The sequence below is a fragment of the Zophobas morio genome, unplaced genomic scaffold (assembly GCF_036711695.1).
Source record: "Zophobas morio isolate AGI-343-1 ecotype UQ-CSIRO unplaced genomic scaffold, CSIRO_AGI_Zmor_V1 ptg000017l, whole genome shotgun sequence".
Taxonomy (NCBI): Eukaryota; Metazoa; Arthropoda; class Insecta; order Coleoptera; family Tenebrionidae; genus Zophobas; species Zophobas morio.
In genome coordinates this window covers 13,502,134-13,518,431 of record NW_026972122.1, presented here as the reverse complement: position 1 = coordinate 13,518,431, position 16,298 = coordinate 13,502,134, and the positions used below count along the sequence as shown (strand labels likewise).

Here is a 16,298-nt window from a genome sequence, read left to right as displayed (position 1 = left end):
TAATAAACACTGACTGACTGTTTTATCAGGAGAAAGAAGTGTAATCCATTCCTGTTGTAATGCAGCGACGAAATTACTTGTGGTTACACCATGGACTGAAATATTTGTTTTTTAATTTAAGCGGAAGTTATAACAAACTGCTGCAAATATTACCACCTCACATTGTATGAAAAAAATGGCGCCAAAGTGTATTTATCATCTTCATTTTAGCTTTAAGACAATTGCATATGTCGTCGATGGATGTCAATCCACAAAAAAATAATTGGGGTAGGCCATATTGGGCATACCTACCTTATATGCAAATTAAAACTTATAAAAATATCACGTATTATTATTTGTTGTTTCATCATGCACAACATAGTAATCTTAAAGATGAAGAATTCCCTGAAGAAAAATATAAAGACGACACTGATGAAGATGATGATGAAGACGGTAATCAAAATCAGTGTATCCCTGTTAACGAGATGTTGCAACGTGCACTTGTAAAACAAGATGAAATTGCTGATATAATAATTGTTCGACGTCAACTTTATTAGGAAACGTTTCTTAATTAAAATGATTAAAACAGACAAAAAAAAGTTGAATATGCAGTGTTAACTATAGTTTATTTGGTGTAATACACATAGTAAATTTGTATTATCACTGTCCGTTCATTTCAGTCGTTCCATTTTCTTCAAAATATATTCTCTTTGGATCCTCGCCATTTTTAGTTGCTCCAACAACATAAATCTTTGTAGTTCCGTCTTGGGCTCGGGAGAACGTCTAGTCCTTTCACAGTTCTCTTCCTCTCTGTTTTTGGACTCACATTCCTGTGCTCTTTTCTCAATACCAGCTACAGCAGGTTCTACAAGAAAATGTTTTATAGAATTGTACAGTTTATTACTCCTATATAAAAGGGTGTATTATGCATGTAAGCACAGATGCAGTAGGTCAGACTGTTACAACCCAACTTAACGGGTTGCACTCGACCTACGTTATTTACTTACGCGGGCGGCTTACCAACACTATGAGCTCCGTATTCACCTGGGGTCGGGAGGAAGTAAAAGAATACTTAAAATTAACAGTTTAATAAATTAGGTTATAGACAATGATCAGTGAAAACATTTGGTGAACACTTACTGTATATGAGTATTAGTAGGACCTTGAACAATTCTAGGTTAATTATTTGATATTATTCTAGGTTAATTCTTTGATATTAAAGAATTCTATTTAACAGGATGCTGAGAATATCACTTCCTCAAGCAACACGACCTACTAGCTAAGTTACAAAAAGAACACTTATCTGACTTCCGATCGCCCGCAGGACGAGGTCTTCTTCGGTGAACCAAGATTTCTTATCGTGCCTATGTTGTTAAAATCTCTCCAGTAGATAAGTATGGTCTGAAACTATGCTCCGCTGCTCGCACTGGTTTTAGTGTTCGGCCTGATGGTATGGCCCATTACAAAATGGCTGTCGTCGCCATCTTGGTGTAATGATCACCAGGAACTCTCCAGCCTTACTCCCAAAGGTCAATTACTCCGTAGTGTTGTCGTTACGGGAGGGAAATTAATTAGCTCTGCTTCTTGGTCAAAATCCACCGGAAGGAACCCTGGTCCAGCCGCTTAATTGATGTTATGCTGATTATAATTTTATCCGTCGCCTTCGACGCTGGTTCAGAAATTGAACCTACAGCTACTTCGCCACTTATCGGTTACTCTGGACCCTGACTTTACCCAAACTCAAAGGGAATTGTCGCGGGTGAACGCTGTTACAAATCGACGTGTACTCGCTCGGGGTGTCGAAGGGAAAAGGGAATCGACGAGTCCGCCGAATCGAAGAAATTATCGACGCGCTTAAAGACATGCGTGGTACGCGCTAAAATACTCGCATCGTTTACAGGTCGCGTTATATACAGGTGGTATGTGAACATATATTAAAATATTGTAACGCCTTTAATTCTATGAACTAATGGGAGGAACGAAAGAGACAAAAAGGAAAAAAAGAAAATAAATAAAACAAAAGAAAGCTCCCTTACCTGCTTTGTAGACGGCACTTTTGCTCCGACCAGCCTCCAGCGGAGGTGGGGGATTCGATGTTAACCTTACGCTGTAGATAAGGTAAAACAACAAAAAAAAGGGGGCGCCACGAATTTATTTTATAGTGCCGGTCTACGACGTGTAATCAATTTCACATCCGCCTAAATTCGAAAACGGAGGACAAGCAGTGTGAAACGACAAGAGAAGACAATTACCGTAATACAAAAAAAAACTTTATAACGTTAAACAACTATAATAAAATAAAAACTAAAATAACGGTAAGAAACAAAACTCGTGAAATCTCTATTCCGTAGATACTAATAATAATATTAATTAAAAAATTATCTATACCTTGTGGTGTGTTACCGCGACTACCTTTTCAGAGGTTCTAACCAACATCAGATCTGAGGCCGTCAAACGCAAGGCGAATCGCCAGCAAAACCCGTAAGGCGCAAAGATGAAATTTATAAATTAATTACTCTCAGTTGGTAATAGAGAAATCAAACAAAATTATTAACACAACGTCGAACGAAACTAAACTAATTAAAAATAAATAAATAAATACAAAGTAGAACGGAAAACTTGAAGAACTTATCTGTACGACCGTGCTAAATGTCCACAATGACGATGAGTTGGCTTCCACCGCTTCCACCAATGACGAATCAGTCGCACAGCTTCAAAAGGTACAAAAAAAAAGATTTCTGCTCTTCTAGGTCAAATTTGGGAGGGGGGGGGGGGCAGAAGGAGAAGAAGGGGAAAAAAAACCAAACGAAAGGACCTGGAACAAGTTTATAAAAGAATTCTAAGCTGCCCGAAAGGATGGATTTGTATAAATTGGGACAGAAAAAGAATTTACGATAATAGGAAAAAAAAATACAACTAATCTTATGATATAAAAAAACTAATTACCCCTAGGTGGTCTGAGGTCCAACTGATTCTCGGAGACAGGGTATGGTCCGACGCAAAGCCGTCGCCAAAATTACCTTGGCCGTAACCCACTAGCTGCAGCGAACCGATGATCCGAGAGATAGTCGAAGTGTTGGAGTACTAATTGGTCACTATCACAGACACTACACTCCCAAAACACAATACCTCGCTAAGCAGACTTTTGCTCTTCCGAAGAATCAAAAATGAATAATGAGTAAACAAACTTGACAAAAAAAAAACGTCGCGTTCCCATAGAAACACCGACTAGGAACGCGCTCAGACTCGTAGATTTCTAATGCTAAAGCAAACAATTTTTAATTACTTCGAAACGTTACAATATGTTACCCGGAATTTTGCTGATAGTTGGATTATCATCTCCTTTAAGTATCTTATACAAAATGCCTACTTATGTAACGTAATGCGTTAATTTCAGGCCTTCTGTTTGTCGGTTTTCTTCTTTAGCCGCAATTTCGTATTGTTAATTTTTTTTTAATTGTTGTTGGCTGATGCAAAGCCCCAAGTGGACTTCATACAATTCCACCACCTCCAGTACGGATTTTTCTTTTTTTGCTTTATCATTTGGCAACTGAGACTTTGATAGCAATTCAGGTCGGTTTTCGATTTCCCGGGCTATAAATAATTGGGAAATATTATTTCGCCTACTCATGTCTAGATACGAACGGCAATGGATACTCACATCGAAGTTTTTGGTGCAAATGCAAAGTCAATAATAGCTTGAATTGACTAGAATTTAACTCCAAAGTGCTTTAGATAGCGATTTTGAAAACACGCGATTATTTTGACGTAGGATTTTAACAAGAACAAAGTGACATAAAAATTAGTAAGAATTTGCCGCGCTTTACTCCACCGTCGCGAATGCCATTTACGAAGGTTTCTATCGCAAGCGTCTCCTAAAAAGTTGGTGGTGCGTCGGTGTATGCAAGACGTACCAATCTCTTGACATCTGCTTCAAATTCTTGAAGGGACTCTCCCACTTTCTGGATTCTTGCCTTCACTTGAGCTGCAAAAATCTGTCTCAGATGTTCATCCCCAAATCGAAGTTCCAGAGCAGCAGTTAGGGCACTATATCTGTTTCTATCTTCTTCAGACAGAGTTTGAAGTATCTAGACCTGCGCCTCGCAAGGCTATTACCAAGGCTGTAGCTTTCTGTTCTTCTTCCCAAAGATTCGCCGTGCTCTAGTCTCCATAGGCATAAATTCTTCAGAGTTCTTGTCCGATCTGCGGGGATGTCGTAATAAAACCTGTTATTAATTTCAGATCTCACTTCCGACACCAGTGTTACGTTTGACGGGCGAATAATTAATCGGGCGTAGGTAAAAACTCAACAATTTATTTCTTTAACTCCAGTTACACTACGAATTATAACAGCAATAACTTAGCAACTTAAATGCATTCGCTCATTCGACTCTTGACTGAATTATGAATAAATCATTCCCGACGGTGACCTCTATTTATCATATTTCGGCGATCCAGCTCTTTCTCGAATTGGGTATTCGCGACTTCCGCTTCCAGCTTTTTCGAGCGCCGTTTCGAGACTTTTTCTGGGCCCGTCACGACATCCGCTTGCATACGCGCGGCCGATGGGTCAGACTACATACGAGAAGAAACGCGTACACACTAGCCGACCCATGGGCGTCGTACCGGGGCGGCGTATGGGTTTATTTCGTAACAGTAATAATAAATGATAATAATTATCAAAAAATATAAAAGTACGTCCCGTATACGAATTAAAAATTGTTTGGATTTTTTATTGCCAAGTACTCGTAATTCATAAATGTTTCCAGAATGTTTTATTTGAAAACTAGAAAATAATGCCCCTGTTTATTTTCATCCATGTATAATTGCAACTTCTTCAGAAGGTCTTTGATAGATGAGAGAGACTTGTTTTAAATATTCCCCCACACGCCGATTTTCCTGAGAAACTCTGTTCCACCAGTGAGTATGGATGTTGAAACAATAAATAATACTCTAATAAATGAATACATGATCACTCATCCCACTTAGTCCGGTACTTTAAAAACATACATTTTGGAAATTATTAGATAATTAGTCCCCGTTCTTTAAAACGCATAGTGACATATACACTGCACATTGTACATACATCTTGTGCAGCGATTTGCAGGTAAACGTTGTCTGATTTAATTAACGAAGGTGCAAGACTTTGCATCCTGATTTTCTTCTCATTTTCCAGCACTTGCCGAAGACTAATTTGATAGTGGCTTCCTGAATATTGTCTATATTTTCAAAACTTCTTCTCCACCTTATCGGTTTGAATTTTTCCACAAAGGCAGAAATTAAAATCTAGATGGTGTAGACAATATTCTGAAAGGTTGATCAGTCCAGACACAGATTGAGATATGGCATGGTGGATTTCTTTTGTTAATTTGCCATCTTCAAACGTCTTCCAGTGATCCAGCCACAATGTAAATTTATTTAAGAACTCATAAATTTCGGTTGAATTTTTTGTCAACGGTTCTTACAAGATGTTTCTAGATCTTTTGCCTTTTAATAAAGTTTTTGTGTTGACAATATCCCACGATTGACAAAAAATTTGTAGATAAATCGCAGTGTCTTCAAAACTTATCAAATTTTTTCTAAGCCCAAACTGTCTGAGAGCATTTATGATTGATTGGTTAAACACCTGAAGAACAAGTTTTACATTTTGTCTCTCAATCGTAGTGGGAAAAAGTGCCTTCAAGGAAAGTGTATAACCATACTTGAGCAGATTATCTTTTTCTACCAGCTGTAAAATTCTTAGTGCCTCAAACCGTGCTTCCCTTTTTATAGAAAAGTCATCAAAATCGGGATATACCATTTGGCCTTTTTTTTTTTTTGTTCAACCGGATGTTTTTCAAAATGTGCGCTGTGTCAATAATTAAAAAAATGGTCGGTCAGTATCTGCAGGGTGTTACTAGCTTTCACAAACTAGTGGTGGATTCAAAAAGAAGCTCATTGCCTTCCTGTTTATGGCGTTGTTATCAGTTACTAGTACTACTTTAAAGCTCATGTTTTCCAATTCTAAGATAATTTTTTGTAGGAAACCATGCAAAACTTCGGCCATCAATCTAAACGCTGGTAAAATATGTGCAACATCTTTATAAATTAATCGTATTGCACTTAACTTGAAAACGTGAGCAGTATCACCTTTGTAGTCCATATACGGTTTGATATGCATTTCATCTAATAATAGTGCAACAATTTTGTCGTTTTCATTTAGGAATTGCTCTTTCATTTTTATATAATGAAGAAAGTGAGCATTGTGCTGTTCTAATTGTAGATCTCCAGAAACTTTTTAACAAACCCTTCTTATTTTTGTTGAAGATGGTGGTATTAAATTCCCTGCATTTTGTAAAAACGTATAACAATATAGCGAAATTGAGTGTATTAAACTAGAAAGTAAAACAGTTTTCCATGAATATCTGTGTCGGTTTTTTGGTGTTTTCTATAAATTCACTTGATCAGTTATGAATTTTTTATTGTATTGTGTGTCTCTGGTGGCAATTCAGACAACAAACGAAGTATTTAATGTTTTGTTAACTAAGTTCAGGTTTTCATCAACACTCTTTTCTATTGGGTCGTTCAATGGTTTCGCAATTTCCTGTAGTCCATTTTCTAACTGAATTGCATTCGTCAAAGGCGATAGTCCGGTCAAATTAGACATTCGGTGCTACATAAATTCGCAACAAGTTGAATTTTGGTACAATTGTTCAAAATACAATTATAAACAAAACCTGAAAGTTCCCCATCATTCCCGTGTATGGAAAAAATTTTATTCAAGGTCAAATGTCAATAAAATGAGTTTCGCGATTTTCAGCAAAACGGTAACTTTTATCATAAAAATATTTCAGACTAAAATTATAGATCATAAAATTATCTATAAAAAATGTATTTATACTTTTTTCGTACGAGCCACCGTTTCCGAGATATAGCGGTGCAAAAAGTTGTAATCGTCATAAAATGCACACGTTTCCACACCACCTATGAGGTAATGTACTCGCGTTTTTTTTAACGTGGTTTCCCCAATAGGCCTACTCCACAAGTCAATAATGATCCAGTTTAATTGAAACTATTGTAAATAATGGATATTAGCAAAAAAAGCGATGTTGATAAAAAAAAAGTAGACATTCATTCATCTGAGTCGTAATTTTCGAATTCTTCTTCTTCTGCTTCATCCTCGTTTTGGGTGCAAGTAAATTCAGTCAATAACGATGTATCGCAAGTCAGCTCGTTGACGTCGAATGAACCATCAGTTGTTGGTGATTCAACATTAGAGCATGACTTGCGTTGGCAACTTCTACAGGCTAGAGAACAGAACAGTCCCACTTTTTTGCAACCACATTTAGCACTGCATCCCTTTTTGCAGTTGCAAAAAATTGCGTTTAGCAATTTTTCCGGCGCAGGTGGAAGCAAAGTTGGAACTGGTTCCAATTCATTGTTAACTAACTTCCAACCCCAGTCTGTTGGATCTTTCTGATAACCAAGCCACACTTGAACTTGGTAATATACCCGAAGAAGATGTTGGTGAACAGCAGCCGAGGTTGGAGGAAGACAAGCTAACTGTACCTGTTTTTTGTTTTTGGTATTTTTGACGAAACATGCATACCGATATTTATCTAAGCAGGTAGTTTTTTTCGGAGCTCCGTACATCGAAAGAAGAAAGCATGTTGAGTTGAATTACAGTTTTGAAAAACTTCAGCACATTCAACTAAATCTTGTTTTTCAAACATTTTGAAAACTGTCTTTTTACCCCTCTTATAAAATGCAGATGTCGTATCACAGCCAGTTATTGGATGTAATAATAATAATAATAATAATAATGGCAGTTTATTTTCCCACAGACATTTAACGTCCTTATGGGAACAAAAATACATAGTGTCCGTACGTCTTATAAAATAAATATTTACAAAATTTTCGTAAAACATTCTCTAAGTAATCAATATATGTTACTTGCCAAGGACACCATACACAACAACAATATTCCAGCCTGGACCTAACCAAAGTATAAAATAACAATTTAATTGTAAAATTATTCCTCATGTCAAAGGTGTTCCTAATAATGAACCCTAGCAACTTCAGTCCCTTCTGTATAATGTAGTTAATGTGTGGTACGAAAGAAAGTTTATTATCCACTATAACTCCAAGATCTAAGAATTGCTTACAACGCTCAAGTACCTTACCCTGAATATTGTGAAAGAAATCCACATTAACATTTTTCCTACTTATTGACATTACTTTACATTTTGCTGTGTTAATGCTAAGAAAATTCCTGCTACAATATTCTGCAAACAAATCAATACTGTGTTGAAGATGCAAACAGTCAGAGTATGAGTTTATAATATTGACAATTTTTAGATCATCGGCGTATACATAAAACTTACAATTTATGTATTCACAAACGTCATTAAAAAATATAATAAAAAGAAGTGGTCCAAGATTGGAACCTTGGACGACTCCACTATTACAAGAAAATTCTTCTGATTGATAACTGCTATATTCCACATATTGGCGCTTGCACATTATAACGGATTTTAATAGTTGAACTAAACTACAAGAGAGACCACAGTTTTGTAATTTGTTAAGTAAAATACAATGATGCACTTTATCGAAAGCCTTAGTCAGGTCTGTGTATACAACGTCAACTTGTTTTCTTTCATCAAGAGCCTGCGAAGCGAATTGTGTAAATTCAAATAGATTGGTTGCCGTTGACTTTCCCTTTACAAAACCATGCTGTTCTTTGTTTATAAAATTGACTACATGCGAATATAAAACTTCTGATAATATGCACTCAAAAAGCTTAGCAAAATTGGATAACAGTGCAACAGGTCTATAATTTTTTATGTCACTTTTATCGCCAGATTTAAAGATAGGACAAATTTTTGAGCTTTTCCAGACAATAGGATACGATGTAGTTTTTAAAATTAAATTAAAAATATGACAGATGGGAAACAGAAAACAATTAATACAATCAACCACAATGTACGCAGGAACACCATCAGGACCGGAGACACCATTGCACTTAATTTTTTTCACTGCTCTTAATATATCACAGTGATCAATCTTGAACATATGTAAAACAGGGAAATATTCACAGCCAGGTTTAATACGTAAAGATGGGCAGCACCTATTATCACAGAATTTACAAACAGAGTTTACACTATCACAGAACTGATCACATATATGGTTTTCATCATGACTGAACACGGAAGCAAATTGACGAGCAAAGGCGTTTACAATTTCCTGTGGAGAATTCAAAGTGTTGTTGTTACATGTCATAGATGCAGGTATCCTGCTTTGACCCCTGTTTGCGTTTATAAATGACCAAAAATTATTTGGATTTCGTTTGATGGAATTTTCTGCTGTCAGTATAAATCCGTGATATGCTCTTTGTATTTCACTTTTAATTTTTTTTAAGTTCTTTAAATTTATCGAGATGATACAATAGTCCAGATTTTCTGTATCTACCCCAGTGATGCCTTTTTTGTTTTATCATGTTAATTATACGTTTGGTAAACCAAATCGGATAGTCACTCCTTTTGGAATTACCTTTCCTTAGTGGAACTGTCTGAACAAACTTTTCCTGCAATGTGTTATAAAAGTAGTTACAAGCGGAATCTGGATCACTAAATTCTTCGATTTTTGACCAATCAGTATTTGCCAGTAACAAATATAGATCTTCTAAGTTCGCTTTCCGAAAGTTGAAGCCTACCGAATCGGGGTTCTCTACAAAGCGAAATTCCATACCTTTAACCAGTATATCGACCTCTAAGCATGGATGATGCGGGTCTTCAGAAACTAGTGCAGATTCATGTCTTGACACTTTAACTGGAATGTGATCGTTTGATAGAATGAGATCCAAAAGTCGCAAATTATGATTAAGCACTGCATTTTGTTGAGACAGGTTAGCAATCGACATAAAGTGGCAAATGTTATCAAACACATATGATGATTTATTACCATCAAGACAGTTTACATATTCCGGGATATTAAAATCACCAGCAATAATCACCGGGTGTGAAAAATTTAAATTCATTTCTAGGTGCTCAAATAATTGGAGATAACTATTACATGTTAATCCTGGTGGAAGGTATACAGAAAGCAAAGTAATTTTTTGTTTACCAAATGAAATACTTGCGGCGAACAGTTCACATTCAGGTATAGGTGACACTAAATTTATAGAAGTACATGAGTATGTATCTTTCACGGCAATTAGAACACCTCCACCTCTAGTTGGCCTATCACTGCGAAATACTTGATAACCAGGAGGAAATAACCCACTGTCTGCTACTCCGTTGTGCAACCAGGTTTCTGTTAGTAGAATTATGTCAGTATCATTTAAACATACATTTAAATAAAAATCAGTAGTTTTTGTGTTAAGTCCACGGACATTTTGATATATACCTTTAAGAGTTTTGAAAGATTGACTGTGTTTGTCTGTAGGATTAATGGTTGTTTTTTGTCACGATTTTAGGAACACCATTATAATATTTAAGTGAAATGGTTTTTTTTCCCTTGTTGACCCTCTCTTTAAACTCTTTACGTGTCTTATACGCCACATCTTGTTGCATTTTTGTCAAATCCCGGTTAACATAGATGCCGTTCCTGGTTCGATATTTTGTAACAATTTCTCGGACAATAACCGATGAAGAGAGTGTCACTTTTATCAGTCGCGGTTTATTAGAGATCTTTCCTATTCTTAGAGTCTTCAATGTCTCAGTTTCACCAATGCCAGTAGCTGAAATTAAGTTGACTACTTTGTTGCGATCGTCAGCAGCCTTTATTTCATTGGATTCTTCTTGAGACTCCGGTAAATTACTAATTATGATGTTCTGAGACCGAAACTGCCTTTCTTCAACTTCTTCGAGAATTTTTCCATCCGAAAGGACGCATGGCCCATGGGATTTTTCATCTTTCAACAGTTCGATTTCTTGTCTCAATTTCTTGTTCTCTTCGACGAGGTCACCAACCACTTTTTTAACGTCCGCTAGCATCATGGTCAACGAATTGATTGTAGCGACTAGGTTTTTCACTGAATTTACATCTTCAATATCTGAAGTTTGGGCGGCACTACCAGAATCACAACATTTTTTCTTTTCCGCACAACTTAAGTGTGACCAAACCCCACAATCACCACAATAGATTTTCTTTCTTACAGCTGGATTATTGCATACCCAGCAGAGCACTTTATCAGCACCACCGTTCGCATCCGCCATCATAACTCTTAACTTGTAGAAATAGTATGTGATTTTGACACTTTGCAAAAGAAGATAAACTTTTAGAAGTATATATTTCCGAATGATATTGAGCTTTTCCTGGTTTTAAAAAGAAAATAGTTTTTTCAGTTGGAGTTCGAGCAGTGAGCAATAGGAGCAAATCTACATCTTCACCAACAACAATAATTGTATGTGTCGAATAAATTGCTCTATTGCTGTTTCAACAATCAATACATCAGCATCGTTATTGGCTTGTTTTACCAGTATATTTTCAGCAGTCAACTTTTCTTTCAACATTGAAATGAATCGAGTATTTGAAAGAAATTTCTGTTGACTGGTCGGAACTGTAATAAGTTCATCAAATAAAATATCAGAAGATGAAGATGTTGAGAGAACTCATGGTATTTTATTACAGCAGGTATAAGACCCTAGCCACGCACACAATATTGATTTTCTTATAGTTACAGCTAATGTATATATTTTATATTTTAAGTGCAAGTTACAATGACCGACAGAAAAATATTTTACCCTATACTATATAATGTTAAGTACAACTCTAGAGATGAATATACGTGGCGTACTCATGCATGTTATGACGATTACACCTGTTACAACGTTTTGCACCGCTATATCTCGGAAACGGTGGCTCGTAGGAAAAAAAGTATAAATACATTTTTTATAGATAATTTTATGATCTATAATTTTAGTCTGAAGTGTTTTTATGATAAAACTTACCGTTTTGCTGAAAATCGCGAAACTCTTTTTTTTTGACATTTGACCTTGAATAAAATGTTTTCCATACACGGGAATGATGGGGAACTTTCAGGTTTTGTTTATAATTGTATTTTGAACAATTGTACCAAAATTCAGCTTGTTGCGAATTTATGTAATTTCACCCCAATTTTTTGGTCTAATTTGACCGGACTAGAGAAAAAATTTAAAATGCTGCTTTCTACATTGCCGTGTAATAATATTAATTTCAATTCGTTTGAAATTTTCAAGCCACACTTTAACTCGGAAGAATTAGCATCTTCCAAAATGAAAAACAGATAATTGCCTCGGGCTTAAATGAAGCGGTCCAATCTGACAAGGGAAGTTTTGTCAAAAAATTAGTCACATCAGCAATATTGGAAAACGTTCTCCAATATATTTCTTCAGAGACAATGCTGGTTGCGATTGCTGACTGTAGCATTTCGCATTCCAGCGTTTGTCGTTTTCTCTCTGGAGAAATTCTTTCTGAAGGAATTTTTTGAAAAGATGATCTTGAAGATAGGAAAATAGGTGTTACATTTAGAAATAAGAAAATATTAAGGAATAGAGAACGTTTGAGATTAGGTTGGTTCTAAGAGCAGAAAATGAATTTTTGGTTGTGGTACCTAGGTAAAAACAAAGTTTTATCGAAAACTCACCTTTTCTTTAACGAGGGCGGTCTAAGGGTACTGCCATTAACTGGCCTGTTTCCCCACTATAAACTTCTTCACTTTTTTCTGTACTTCTGTAACTGATGACGTGTTCGCCATCCCAGTATTCCTGAGTCAACATTGCACCGATCTCGAAATCACTAGCGTCCGTTTGGACGACGAATGGTCCCGAAAAGTGTGGACAATACAACACGAGGGCCGAAACTAACCTTTCCTTAATGACACGAAAAGTCTCTTCTTGCTCGGAACCCCAAACGAATGTTTGTTTCTTACATAGAAGGCTAGACAAAGGTGCCGCGATTGTCGAAAAACTAAAGGCTTTTTTTCGCGACTAACCGTGTTGTAGAATAGCGGTTACGAAGTGTTATACCCCCACTCTTCGTATGACGTCAGTTTAGAACACGGTTACTGAGTCTCCGCAAAAATGTTGTACGTAAGCTCATATAGGGGGGAAAAAATTGACATTTTATTTTCTTCAACAAAAGTGGTAATGTAATCAACAAATCAGCAAGGATTTATGTCAGACAAAAAAAAATTCACGTAAGTACATACATAAAGATGGATATTGCTTTAGTTGATGAATGAAGTACTTTTTGTAGATTTGATATAAAATAATGGCGTTAATCCCGTACATGAATAATGTGGATCTGTTTGTATTAATCGATTTAGTTTTCTCCGATGCTTCGATTGTAGTTAATTATGAACAGCTACTTGGACGTAAGAGAAAGCAGATATTTTGGAAGATTAGGGAAAAACATATACGACAAACAGTTGATCATTCTGTTTGGTTAGAGGCATACAACGACAGAACATTTTATGAATTATTTAGGATGCAAAGGACAACATTTCGAAAATTCGTTGATGTTCTTATTGCACAAGATACGAATAATTTAATTAGAAAGAAATACAGAGGTGGTAACTACCCTGTTGCCCCAGAGAAAAGTGTACTTGTTTTTTTATGGTTTTTATCAAGACAAGACACACTGTTGTCAATTGCTGATCACTTTGATTTGGTACCTTCCACTGTAATGAATATTGTTAATATTTAGTTTGCAATACCTAACATTACAGTTAAAAAAGAAGTACATATTTTGACCAAAAACTGAAGATGAATATCGTGCAATTAAGGATGGATTTAAAGGATATCCTAGTAAATAATTAAATCTGAAAGAAATGTAAGTAAAAAGTCTCACGTTTATGTAATATTTTAAATGTGATTGGTGCAGTCGACGGAACACATATTAAACTGAAGGTACCAGCAAACCAACATGATAGTTATATTGACAGACACCAAACATATTCCATCAATTTAATGGGAATATGCAATGCTGAAAACTTATTTACATATGTTTTTGTTGGTTATCCAGGGTCAGCACATGATTCAAGAGTAAGAATTAAATACAAGAAGTTAAAATGTAATGGCCATTCATTTATTTTGTAGGTGTTTTCAAATAGTGCACTGGTGAGACATATTGAAACATGAAAAACATATATATTTTCCCAATGAAGAGGATCATTTAATAGGAGACAGCGCTTTTCCTTTGAGAACGTGGCTTATGACACCGTTTTCTAGGAGAAATAATTTAACCAGAAGGGAAAGACATCATAATTGGTGTTTAAGTTCGGATCGAGTTTGCATTGAACATACGTTTGGTATTCTCAAAGGGAGATGGGCTAGATTACAATACATAAATACATACTCAGTCAGTAAAGCTATTGAAATCGCCACAGTTGCATGTATTTTGCACAATTTTTGTTACCTGAATGGGGATGAGTAGCCGGCTGAAGAGGTAGAAATTCGTCCAGAAGAAGATCACGTAGAAGAAAACGACAGAGAAGCATTTCGGCGTGGAGAACATAAGAGAAATGATATAGCAAGGTATTTAATGAATAATGTTAATGAGAATAATATATAATATGATATATTAATGTAACTGAACAATAAAAATATATATATAAAAAAAAGTATATGTTCTTCATTTAACAAAAATACTAATATCTACTTTTCTAAACAAAATAAAATGAGAACATGTGAGGTCCACATCAGTTAGGGTGAGAACAGCTTCAGACAACTAGTCCGAGTCTGAATCTGAATTGTGCTTACGTTTTTTCTGACGGATTAAGCTATCAAATGTGTTTAGTAGCCTTTCTCGTTGTTCATTCTGCTGTTGTAATAAGTTTTCTAAACGGTTAAACTGCTCCCTCCTCTCTGTTCTGTCATCTTCATGTTGCGTTTGCATCAGATTAATTAATTGGACATTTGAAGTGGATGGCTTTCTAATCTTGTTCAATGAGAATCTATTTTTTATCATTTCTTTCTTTTCTTGATCACATGACGAAGGCGATTGTGGGGCTAATAGATCATCAGTTTCACTCTCTTGTACTGAACTACTACTACAGGCTTCTAGAGTGTCTTGTAAATTTTTGGGGTCACTTTTGTGTTTATTGCTCATGATACCATGCATTTCTGAAAAGAATGGCGGTGGTTCTTTTTTTTCTTCGCCAGTCCGTTTCATATGCGAGACATGTTTCATGTATTGCTTCTGGAGGTTGGAAAACTTCTGTCGTAGTTTCTCAACTGCATCACGTCCAGTGCCACACAAATCCCAATGCATACATCTCACGAGCAATTTTGCCCCATAATTGCGTTTTCACATGCTTTTTGTCATGAAATTCGTGGGCATATTTTTGGCGTAATTCCAGGAATATTTCTGTAGCCTTACTGTCTTTTACACTTGGCCTTTTTGTTGACCACACACTGATGACACCAGTATTACTATCTGAGTGTTGTGCATTTTGTTGTTCGCTAATAAGATGTTTTCTAACATAGTTTGAAGCTGCCTCTGGATCTAATTACAAAGATAATAATTATTATTGTTATGTTTTACAACATCAACACTCACCATTCAACAATACATTTGCAGTTTCCAATCTGACAAATGCTAAAAAATCCTCCCCCTCGTGATTTATCGAAATTTCAACCAACTTCTCTTCACCCATTATTGTCGGTAAAATCTTAAAACATGCATCATGTAACCTCACTTTTCATAACCGCTATTTTGTAACCCACCTCTTGAGCAGGGTTACTGAAATCATAACACGGTTCTAAACGATGACGGCTTTCTATGACATCACAACACCTTCCCCTCAATTACCGTATGTCGCAAAAACGGACCGGTTAAGTAACCGTTGTGACTTTCACTTCAACGCGAACTCGCGAAAAAAAGCTTTAGATATGAAACGCCGAAACCATGAGGCAACTCCTAAAAATTGTTGCACTTGTTTGACAGTACTGGGATTGGGGAATATTAATTATCGCCGATATTTTCTCTGGATCAACATGGAGTCTATCTCTGTCAACTACAAGCGAATTTTCCAATATAAAATCAATATAAAAATTGTGTTTAATGATCCTGATCAGTTCCTGATGACAATTTCGAACCCGTGTTCTTCAGTGGGGGTGATGGACTACTTGATGATGACGCTAGAGACGGGGGAGGAGCCGGGGGTGATGGACTAATCGATAATACTGCTAGGGACGGGGGAGGATCCCCAATCCCATCTGTGTTTTGAATAAATCTTCTAAATTGCTCCTTGTCCGTTCCAGAACCAAATGTTAACTTCATTATTTTGTGTCCGCAGTAAATACGAAATTGGGACACGATACCTGTATCTCGTAATAGCACGTCGTCCTTGTAATAGA

At 36.1% G+C, this 16,298-nt stretch overlaps 1 protein-coding gene and 1 long non-coding RNA gene across 3 annotated transcripts in view; one reads left to right on the top strand and one right to left on the bottom strand.

The window, feature by feature from the left end:
- The window catches only part of LOC135130498 (uncharacterized), a 167,215-nt gene that overhangs the window by 108,309 nt on the left and 42,608 nt on the right, over positions 1-16,298 (top strand). The window lies entirely within an intron of this gene.
- LOC135130490 (uncharacterized) lies at positions 14,816-16,060 on the bottom strand. Its single transcript, XR_010280793.1, has 3 exons — positions 15,666-16,060; positions 15,499-15,610; positions 14,816-15,444 (listed from the first exon to the last, which is right to left on the bottom strand). It is a non-coding gene; the product is annotated as an uncharacterized LOC135130490 (long non-coding RNA).